This window comes from Pelmatolapia mariae, linkage group LG3_W, assembly GCF_036321145.2.
Source record: "Pelmatolapia mariae isolate MD_Pm_ZW linkage group LG3_W, Pm_UMD_F_2, whole genome shotgun sequence".
Lineage (NCBI taxonomy): Eukaryota > Metazoa > Chordata > Actinopteri > Cichliformes > Cichlidae > Pelmatolapia > Pelmatolapia mariae.
Genome location: NC_086229.1, coordinates 83,114,283 through 83,126,516, shown reverse-complemented (window position 1 = coordinate 83,126,516; position 12,234 = coordinate 83,114,283).

Sequence of the window (12,234 nt, the reverse complement as noted above, 5' to 3'; positions counted from 1 at the left end):
GATCTACTTTCTGCTTTTTTCTTCTTAACCTGCAATATTCTCGTTACCCAATAGAAACCTGACATACAGATTAAAGAATTAATTAGCATCCAGAGTTTGTCATGATCACTGTCACCTTTAAGCATCTGTCTGCACCGATGATTGGCGATTGGTATATTCTGCTGAGCTAAAGGAGACACTTTAAATATTTGCAAATGAGGTAAACGCGCATCAATGTTAAGGTTATGTTTAAAGGGGACCTATTATGCAAATATATAGCTCCATGTTTTTATCACAGGAGTCCACTTTGTAGCACCCCAGGTAACCTGAGGTGAACCTCTCTCTGAAACAAGCCCTTCTACCTGTCTCTTTAAGAACCCCTCTCATTTTTTCCAGTTGGCTCCCCCTCGCCTGGCTTCCTCAAACAAAACCTATATATATTGACATAAATATTTGTTTTTATTTGTAAGTTAAATACTACGTAGAGAGATGTCTGATTTAATGGGTGGCTATCCAAAAATCTTAAGGGCATTTCCCAATATGCAAATACACAATTTATCAAAACAAATCATATACAGATGCAGTTTGTGATTAAAAATGACAACATTAGATGCAATGTTAAAATCTAAAGTTGAGCAGTCCTTACCTTTAACCTCCTAAGACCTGAAATCTTCCTCGGCATGCATTTTTAATTTCTCTTTGATATTTGGGCATATTGGGGCCCGATGAATGTAAAAACAAAGAATTACCAGATTTTTTTTTTTTAACCTTATTTTTATTTTTAAGAAAAATGAGAGCCACATATGAGGATATTCGTTTAAAATTTTGATAGAACAGTAGCAGTATAATGTCCTTGTAAGTGGATATCAGGCCCTTGTAGAGCAAAATTTAGTATTTTGGTGTAAATAACCCAAAATGTGATGTCCACATATGTGGACGCCAGGTCCTAGGAGGTTAAATGTACCTCTCTTCTCCTGTCCTTTCTGTCTTTTTATGTCTTTGTCCATCTCTGAAGTTATCTTACGCTGTTTTCTGTCCCTGAGAAATACAGTTGCTGTACCTTTAGCTAGCAGACACACTGTGCGACCAACTGTTGAGCTACTACAAACGTTGCATTTTATATTACCTGCCACTCAAAAATGCTCGCTCCTCTTCAGTAGCTCTAGCTAGAGTATAAACACTATAAAGATACTTTTAAACCTCAAGTAACGGGCTCGTTTTGAAAATGTGAGGAGTAGAAAGTACAGATATTTGTGTTTAAATGTAGGGAGAAAAAGTAACAAGTTGTCCAAAAAAATAACTACTCAAGTAACATACAGACACATGAAAATTCTGCTTAAGTACTGTAACGAAGTACAACTACTTCATAACTTTCCACCTCTACTTTTTACTTAGTTAAAGGACCAAATAGCAAACAGAGTGACACAGTGAAGAAGTGGATGCAAGAGGAAGAAGAGGGTAATTCAAAAACAATACTTGGTGCTTATTAGGCTTGCCTACTTCCATAAGGAAGTGAGGCAACCTCGTGTAAGGAGGTCCATGCTGAGCTGACGTCAGTTTAGCACAAGTCTAAAAGGCTGCCTAAAACCCAGTGAGTGTTAAGAACAGCCTGGAATTACTATTACACGCTCTGACCTAATTTTCTCCACTGTCTATATAACAGATCATTAGCAAAAGCATTATGAACCCTGTTGAAGCCCTACTGTATGTCAGGGCTCTTACAAACACTTCAACATATTTCCCAACATTCTAGCACAGTTTTAAGATAAATGCAAGTTCAGGCTGAAAATGACAGCCGTCCTTCATGCTTTTCATATTTTTTGCTTTATTTTAATTGATATCTTATTCAATGAGAAAATGATGTATTTTCCGCCTCATTTTCTCCAGAATGGCTTACCCACATCTTCCCCTGTACCAAATTTGCATTTTTCAAATTTGATTTTCATGCTGATAAAGTTAAATATTTTTTTATGGAAACTGAATCCGAAATAGGAAAAACTTGCCTATCCACATTATTGAAGGCAAATGCAAAAGTATTAAAGATGATTGGAAGCCTGGATGGTGTTTAGTATGTTTCTCTTTAGTTAGTAAGTTCAGGAGGTAAACACTCCATGGACTGTGGGTTAAAGTGAACTTTGACCTTTCCATTTAATGGTTGTAGTGCTGATGCTTCAATGTCAAAGGCAGCTTAGCTTGTATTCATTTGTTGCTCAGCTGCTGGAGCACAGACCAGACTTCCTGTTTGAAAAGTCTTCATTCTGGGAGATTTTTCTATTTCTTTTTTTTTTTTTTTTAGCCTCTGATCAAACCATGCCCTTCAAGTTGTAGCTCATATTTGACAGTCCATAACTTCTCAAAGGGGAAAAACCCCCAGCAAAAAACGTGGAATCTTATTACTTCCTGTCATATCGTTTTTGGTAGCATAATGGGTTCTGCTATTGCCTCCGTGACATTCAGTCATGGGTCAGCGTAAGATTAATGCTTCACCTTTCCGCCTTAATTCATTCAAACTCATTGAGCCTTCCATAGTTCTTATTGGCAGAAGCCCTGGTTAAATAACAGAATCCGCCCGTTATGGGTTTGGAAATTGCGGCTCCGTGTCTCATTTGTAAAATGACCCTACAATCAGCTTCAGTTTTCACGATGGACTTCTCCGCCCTTTTGTTGTAGATCCGCCATAAATTTCAGCCTTAACCAATGGTTGTTTTCATAGCACTGGAACGGCTGCGATGAAAAATGCGATGTTCATTTTTGAACTGTATGCTTTGATGAATCGAAGTGATGGAATTCTAATATCGGCACAGTCTCCTTATTAAATACAGCGCAGAGGCCTTGTGCAAACCCAAATATATCTTGATTAAACTTTGGGCACCATTAGAGATGAGGACAGAAATAGATGCTCACTTTTTTTTTTCATCTCACAGGGGGCGGCATGAGAAGAGGAAGGCTGTGCCGCTGGTTTGATCATTAAATCAGTTATACTTGTGTGTGTGTGTGTGTGTGTGAGAGAGAGAGAGAGAACTCCAAGACAGTGTAAATGGTAATTCCTTCTTCGTATTTCGATTGCTGAGATATTGATCGCCCACAAGTAAGTAAAATCAAAGTTTTCAGTTGACCTTGTTCTTGCTATAATTTTAAAGCTCTCATTCACTCTACCCTGTGCCCCACCACCCACCAAAGTCACAGCAACATAACCTCTTACACTGCCATATAATAATGACATCAAGCCATCTGCAGAGCTCACATCCCATGTGTTGGCGGACCTGTGCTCTCATTAATGCCCTCATATTGCTATCCATCTACCTGTGCCAGTCTGTCTGTACAGATTTGGCTTCCTCTTTCTGTCCAGGTGCTCTGTTATTTATAGCCACCTAAAAAAAAAAAAAAAAAGTTTCAGTCATTGTTCATGGTGACAGGTGGAGAGAATAGCCCTCCCTGTTGTGTACATGTACATTTGAGGAATCAAAGGTTAGCTATTGGTATACATGTGTCTTGTCAATATAAGTTTTTGAAAAAATTTTAAAGGAAGCAAAAGCTATTATTGCAATTTGTTTTCCTTTAAAACATTTTTTTAGAAGTTCAAGCACCAATATTTTTGAACATTTAAAAAGAGGCAGGACAGATAAATTGAAAATTTTGTAAAAATTTAAATGAGGAAAAAAAGAGGCAGGGCAGCCATCTGATCCCATTTTCATTGGTGCTAGGGCAAGCTAAGCTAACAAATCTATCTACCATAGACAAGAAAAAGGCTTCGAACTTAGTTTTGTGTAGGCTGTGCAAACTGTGCAAGGAGTCCCGTCCTTGTTGCTGATCATTTTCAGATGAATGTTTTTTGTTTGTTTGTTTGTTAAGCGACTTAAAACTGGCCTATGAATCATTCAAGCATAAAACGGGCATCTAACTCTTTGGATGAATCACTGTTGTGTTTACATATAATGGAAAACTTAGCAAAGAGCCCATTTTAAATTGTCGCTTTGGGCACGTTATTGCTAGCAGTCTGTCATAAAAACACATCATTTGTTCTAATTTCTTTAGCTGAATCTGTGAAAAGTGACAAATATAACAGCTTGACAGACATAAAATAATATTTTTCTGGGAACAAGGTGATTCCCAAAGAGCTATTAGCTGAAAACATTGCATATGATGGTACGGTGTGCAGGGTGTCCTTAAAAAGTTTGAGGAAACTGGAAAAGTGGAGTGCAAAAGAAGTGACAGGTCTAAAAATGATTAACTAAAGCAGATGGACCATATCTGACAGTCATGTCTTTAAGAAATAGAAAAAAATCCAACAAAGAGCTGACAAAGGACCTGAGAGATACATGTGGATCTTCAGCTGATCCATCTCCTCTTTAGCGAAGCCTCATCAAAGATAGTATAATTGGCTGACAAGCTTTAACTAAAGAAGTGAAACATAGAAAAAAGGCAGCTAAATTGCACAAGAACTGGACTGAAAATCAGTGGCAACATGTCTGATGTAGTATTCACTCCAAATTTGACATTTTTTGTTCAAATTATCAGAACAAAAAATAACATCCAACATCAACATCCAAAGAAGAGCTTTGGAATATCCTTTAAGAGGCCTGGAGCACGATCGCTAAACTATGATGAACACTAAAGCTGGTTAGAACTGTACAACCCCTGTTTTTGTCTTATACACTGTATTTCCATTGATGTTTTCACGTGTTTTAATAAATGGCTGCACACATTTCCCATTTTCCTTGCAAAACACAAAGAAATCAGACTTTTGCAGAGGTCCAGCAATCATCTTAACTTTTCAGGAAGCACTGGCCAAAGTTGAAACAATGTTTCAAATAAAAAGTTACATTTATAAGCCAAAAGGTTAATGCTATGAAACACTACTGAGCTGTCTAACAAGGCTGTGTTATTAGTCAATTTTCTGTCATAATTACTCTGTACACATGTTGTTGTCACACTGTGTTTCAGCTTTTATTAAAAGTATTTGTTGAAGTGAGGCAGGCTGGGTTGTATCTCAAAGTGTTTTTTAGAGTCATGATTAAATGTTTTGGATAGAAAAATGCTCACAGGGCATAAAAAAAAAAGAAAACTTGAAGCAAACTGCAGTCGAGTGTGCACCTTTCACCTTGATGAACAATAGGCTATGCCTTGATGAATCACTCAGGAAGCTGGAAGTTTAAGAAGAATAAATCTGCTGAAATCCATGTCAAGTATGTGGACCAACTGAGCAAAAGGTGCATACGTATCATCTGAATGTGTTTCATGTATATGCCAGAAATAAATATGTCTAAAAATATCTGTGATAGCAAGGTTTAAAGTTACGTTATCTAACAGAGGCATCAAAGTCATTTAAGGATGAAGCTCTTGTTGTGAGAAATGTCAGCAATTTCCCATGATACCTGCTGAGCAAATGGCCTCCTGTTTGGTGATTTGTCTAACGCTGTCAGTTGTGTTTAACTGAACTGAGAGTGTGTTTAGCAAAACAAAAAAAGTCACTTGGAACTGCTCAGTTTTAGCTGCCATGAAACAGATGCGCAGCGTTGTTAAAAATGTTCTAATCTTCAAAAAAGCTGACAGCTGACTTGACTTGCTAAGAAGCAGCCTGGCTTATCTTTCACTGTGGGCTTTACTGTCAGCTGTAGTGGGGCCGTTTGATTGTGTGGCTACAGTACGTGTGGGAAATCTCCACTTCATTTCTTACTGGACATAGTCGTCTGTCTAAAAACTGATATGTTGTCTGCACTGTGGTTTTGTTTGTGACTGTGTGTGAGTGTATGTGATTCCCATGAAGTGCTCAGCGTGCGCGTCCGGGTGGGCGCATTTATCTGCAGACCCCCGTTTTTTTTATCAGGCAGCATCCCGAAGTGCTTTGGCTTGGTGCAGAATTATATAACTGTCTAAACTGTTTGTGGCAAGTTGGGAAAGTGAAGAGATTTATGATGAAAACACTGTTAAAGACCCCTGGTGGTCACTGAACCACAATGTAAAAGTTTAATGTAGCCTATGGCGTGCCAAACAAACCACACTGTAGCAGAGACGTCATAAATTCAGTATACAACTGTGGATTATGGCAAAGTCCATTCCTAAAGAGCTGTCTCAAAGAAAAGGTATGTGGACACCACAATAATATACCCAAATGGGACTGAATACCACTGCAAAACCACAGGCGTTAATGCCTCGGCCACTCTTCTGGGATAGGATTTGTTAAACTTGTTGGCTGCAGGGACTTGCGCTTGTTAATCCAGAAGAGGTCAGGGATGTGTTGGGTGATAAGGCCTGGCTTGCAGACAGCATTCCAGAAGATTCAAAATATGTTAGATGAAACTGAGGTCAGCCAAGTCCCTCTATCCAAAACTGGAAATCCCTTTATTTATGGACCTGGCTCTGTAAAAGAGGACGATGTTATGATGTAACAGCAAATAAGCAGCCTCAGACTGTATTTGTTAAAAGTGTTACCCAGACCCAAGGGAATTTTCAGAATTGTTTTTAAATGTGGTACCAAGGAAGGTGGGGGGTATTCTAAAAATGGTACATGCATCCTTGTTTTAAGTTCACCTTTTCGAATTTAATTCAATTTATTTATATAATACCACATCTAAACAACAGTCACCTCATTGTGCTTTATATTGTAAAGACCATACAAAATTACAGAGAAAATCCCAGCAATCAGACGACCCCCGTATGAGCAAGCACTTGGTGACAGTGGAAAGGAAAAACTCCCTTTTGACAGGAAGAAACCTTCAGCAGAACCAGACTCAGGGAGGGGTGACTATTTGCCATAAGTGGAATGGGGGGAAGGGAGGGAGACAGGACAGCCAGAGCTTAATAATAACTAATGATGACATGCAGAGTCGTTTATAAGGACATAGTGAGTGAAGAAGAAGCACTCAGTGCATCATTAATATATTAAGTTTTAAACCTAATCTTAAAAGTAAAGAGGGTGTCTGTCTTCTGAATCCAAACTGGGAGCTGGTTCCATGGTAAACATGCCTGAAACCTGAAAGCTCATCCTCCCATTCTAGTTTTAAAAACCCTACCAACCAAGTAGCCAACAATCTAAGAGCCAAGTGCTCTGATGGGTCCTGGCACTATGGGGTTTGTCAGATAAGACTGAATAAAGTTCATTTGTTACTGACTTTGTATTTGAGGAAAAGGATCTAACAGGGGAAAATGATTTAACAGGGAAGATGGTAGATGGATTTAACAGGGAAGATGGAGACTCCACGACCCTGATAAGGATAAGCGAAAGAGGATGGATGGATGGAGCAGTTTAATATTTGCATTGAAGGACACATACTGGTCAAAAACTACCCCAAGATTTCTCACGGTGTTATTGGATGCCAAGGTAATGCAGAGAGTAAAACTAATTTTTCTCAAATTTTTAGAAACATGTACGATGACCTTAGTTTTATCTGAATGTAGAAGCAGGAAATTAGAGGTCATTGGCTCTTTATGCCTTTAAGACCTTCTTGCAGTTTGACTAATTGGTGTGTGTCATCTGGCATCATGGATAGAAGAAGCAAAAGTAAAGGTGTTGAACGGTAGATAATGGACTAAACTAAAAAAACTATAAACCCAGTTCCAAAAAAAGTTGCGATGCCATCCGTAAATGCAGGTTAAAGTTCTATCATGCCAAGAAAATGCCATGTGTGAACATGATTCAGAAATGCTGCTGTCTTCTCTGGTTCGAAGCCCAAAGCCAAAGTGGAAAACTTTTCTGTGGTGATGTTAAATTCTTTTTAGAAAACATGGACATTGTGTCCTCCAGACTAAAGAGGAAGAGAAAACATCCAGCATGTTATCAGCACTCATTTCAAAAGCCTGCATCTCTGACGGTATGGAGGTGCATTAGTGCCTATGGAACTGGTAGCCTGAACATCTGGAAAGGCCTGTCTGCGGTGAAGACATTTCAACAAACATTTGGGGCATCAGGAAATGAAAAATACAAACCAGGACTGTTGAGAATCAGTCAGGAATGGGACAAAATTCCTCACCTAAAAGTCCAGCAGTGGCAAACGTGGCCCTGGCCCAATTTTTTTGAGACGTGTTGCTGCCATCAAATTCAAAATGACCGATTTTCTTTCTGAAAATGTTACATTTTCACAGCTGAAACATTTGATATGTGCTCTATGTTCTATTGTGAATAAAATATTGAGATTTGAGATGTGCAAATCACTGGATTTTACACACCACCTAATATTTTGAGGGAAATGGAGCTGTAAGAAATGCATCGTTTTGCATCTAAAACTGGCACAAGAGCTTTCAGTGCTGCATCTATCTATGTCAAAGGACTCACCGAGGAGGAACATACAGTTTTTCCCAGGAAAGGGGGATCTGGATCCCCTACTCAGGTAGTTATATAATGCCTTAGAGACACAAATTGATTGTATCTGCAGTGGCTAACACTGCTTGTATAAAGATGAATCTGTTAATGTCCAGTAAGTAACTGGAATTAATAGATTAACCTTCCAGAAACTCTGCGATTTGAGATTTAAAAAAAAGGTAAAAAAACAAACAAACAAACAAATTTTTAATTTGTTAAACTGGAAATTGTTAAATAAGTTAAATTAGAAATGAAACCCCTGAGTAACAAACAGAGCTCCCTATATAAACCATCACCATCATCACTTACCACCCACCTAAGCTCGTTCCCGCCAAACAACTGTGCACGAGCATCCACCTAGCGCTGAACGCCTCTCACACACCAACACACAGCGAAACTTGGGAGTTGAATGAGAAGCACGCAAGTAGACCCAGCCGCGTACAAGTGAGCGAGGACGAGCTCCTGTGATCAACAACAATAATATTAATAAAAAAAACTCCATCTTTGGGAAGAAACAATGGACGCAAAAAGAGTGGAGACCGTATCCGCCCGCGTGGATGCCGATGTTTCTTCAACTGGTAGGACAGTGATGGCATGTTTTGGCTCGTGCACCGATAACAGAGTGATTTATAAGGTGTCTTTTGCTCGGTCTCTCGTGTGGAAAATATATATGCAAAAGAAGCCAAGCGGAAGAGTGGAAATTTAATGTTGCCTCGCTTCCTGGTGAAAATACCTTTTGCAGCGTCCCTTAAAGCTGTTATTACAGGTGGAGGACACAGGAATACTCTTTAATTAGGCAAAGCAGACGTCTTACTTTGGTAAAAACCACAACTTTAGAGCTTTTTTGGGGCTAAAGATAAGACCAAATGCACTGTCAAAGGGAATATCAAGCAATTTTAGTCTGGGAGAAAAAGTTACAATGAAGTGACTAATATTAGTAGTGCAGCGGGTTCTTGGTTAATATGTTTTCAAAGGCAACATTAAATTGCTCCCATGCTACTGTTTAGCTTGCATGTTTTTTAATGCTTAGCATATTTTTTGTTGTTTGTAACCAGAGCCATGCCAGGACTTTTGCCTTCTTTTGAAAGACAGATATTGTTTGGGTGACCATTTCTTTGACAGCTTTTATTAGTTTGTGCATGTTTTTACTGTGCAATTTCATCTAGATCTAAATTATTAATTATTTGGCATTTGGTCGTTAAAATTGCACAAAATACGTCACTTCTTTTAAAAAAAAAATCTATGTTTATATTTTTCAATAATTATATTACATTTGTCATTATTCATTAATGGAGAATCGTAGAAAACTGATGACAGTGACAGTGGACCAGCATACCCTTTAGCAGGACCTCACCTAAACAGAATCCAGTCTTCATTAAGACACCTGTGGTTTTCCTTCTTTGACTTTAAGTTGTTTGCGATAGCTTTTTTTTTTTTTTTTAAATCTGCAGCTGTACCCTACACTGTGCATACTCAAAACTTGTGGCAATAGAATTTATGTAGCCATAAAAAAAGACCATAATGGATTCAGTAGCACAAACCCTCTCCTGGGTTCCTCCACCCCTCTCCTGCACAGTACTTGGCTGGCATCCAGAATAATGATCACTCAGTTATAGTCCATAGGTTTCCCCTTAGGCCGTTCACTGCCTCTCTTAGAGCCAAAAGGAGCAGTTAACTTCTCATCATTCCTGACACGGGTTAATGTTTGTTTGCACGCCTAATTGACTCCTAATTATCCTTTTGTTAAAGACGTGAGTCATACCTTTAAGGTTTTAAACAGATTTGAGCTGCTGAGGAGCATAACACTCGTCCAGCAAACGCTGTACTGCGATCCGGAGGTTTAGATTTTCAGGTATTAGCCCATAGCGGGAGGGGTGTATAGAATGGGGAAACAATACTGTATGTAGCTGCTTAAACAACCACTAGTGAGGGGTAAAACTTAGGACAACTAATGAGGTCATGTTGTCTTTTAACAAAAGCATGGTGACAATCAGGCTGGTGAAAGTGAAGACTGTGGCAGGTCCCAGTTGTCTTCTGTTGCAGTTACAGTATAAAGAGCTTTTTCATAGCAGCCATTTTCACATGAAATAATAGCTGAGCACAGGTGTAAGTAATCACATTGATTAGGGCTCTGTAGCTAAATAGAACAGTGCCTTTGGTAACATCATTAGTAACACCTGTGTTTACCTTATTGCCAAAAATAGCTGCTGCGAAAACAGTCTGTTGGCTGTATTAGAATGTAAACTCATTATGCTATATGTTATGTGATTGAAGGAGATTTTAAATCTCATTTAAATGACATACCTTATTGTGCTAGTCATTTAATTTAAAAATTTTCCTGTCTCTTTTTTTTGCCTATATACTTTTCAGTCATAATATATTTTTGATTTTTTTTTCCAAGTATTCATCAGGACTGTGCTCAAAGACTCAGGACTGTTTAAGGTTGAATCTTTAGCTTAAAAATTACATAATACTGCATAATACTGTAATCTTTTTTTTTCAGTTATGGTTTATGTTTAAACTTTGATTGTTGTGGTTTGTGTGGCTGAGGTTTGGCTAGTAATAGAGTGCCATGTCCGAGACTCCCATAGCAATTGATGACTTGCTTGCTTAGTGTGGGTGGCACTGTGGTGAGGTGGTTAGGGTGTGTGTGATATCCCCGTGTTGGTGTTGTTCCTTGATCATAATTATTGTTGATCCAGGTTCACCACCGCAGAGACCAGATTGTTATCATGTCATAGATTTGTGATGTAGAAAAAACCCTACCAATGTGCACTAAATGGCATTAGGATTAGGGTTAGGGTTGGGGGGATGTAATTGGGGTTACGGGGTTATGGTTTTGGAGTTGGGGTTAGATGTGATGGTGTTTCGACGTTGCAAAACTATGACATCACAATACTGTGATCATCCACTTGTAATGTTGAACCTGGACCAACGTTAATTATGATGATTCAGGAACAACACCAACACAGGGACATCAGACTGTGGAGCGATTAGCATTTTTGCTTAACAGCAAAGAGGTCCTTTGTTTGAATCTGCCATCTGGGGCCATTCTGTGAGGTGTTTGCATGTCCTCCCTGTGCCACAGACACTAACAGAGACCTGAGGGTGTAGGAGAGGCTATATCAGGTGTGATGTACCATAAACCTTTGCAGGATATGTTTTTTATCTCAAGTTAATGAGGCCTGTGGGAGTTTGAATCTGACTATAGTTAGCTTGTCTTAGCAGCTGACTCTAAGCCTCTCTGATTTACTGTAGTTGCCACTTCTGACCCTTTTGCTTGGTATTTAAGGCAATTTAGATTTAATTAGAACTATAGAGGGTCAGTCTGTGTGTGTGGGAGGGACTGGAAGGGACATTTGCTACAAGCTTGCATCAGAAATCACTTGACTGTCACAGAGAGAATCCACATTCTGTCCCCTATGGCGCTTATTTTTCCTCAGCTCTTCCCTTTCCTTTAATTCCAGTCACTAAAGCCATCACTACTTTTTTTAAAATCCCAATAGGATACCACATTATGGTGGTGTCCCAGGGAAATCTTAAAATATAACAATCAGCCATAAATATGCTACACCGCCCAGCCATGAGTTGATCCTCCCAAGAGCTGCTTCCTTGGTGCAGTGATTCTTTGCATCAGTGCCTCGGAGCTCTCTCAGATCACCATTACAACTTCTGTCGGTGCCTGCCAACGGCTCCCCTAGACATTTCTCTCCTTTAGTGCAGATTCCCAGAGTTTCAAAAAACGGCGGTATATGAAGCGCAGCCCCGCGAGGCGTATTGTTCTGACTGAGTTGCTTTCAGCACCACGGCCAGCTCCTTCTCTTGCACCTAAACCTTTGGGAGTCCACTGTGGAGTTTTTTTAAATTCTAAATGCCGTCTTTTCATATTAGCAGTAAAGCAGTACCACATAAGTGTTGAATCAGTGCTTCATTTACTCTGATTTGCATTTAATTAA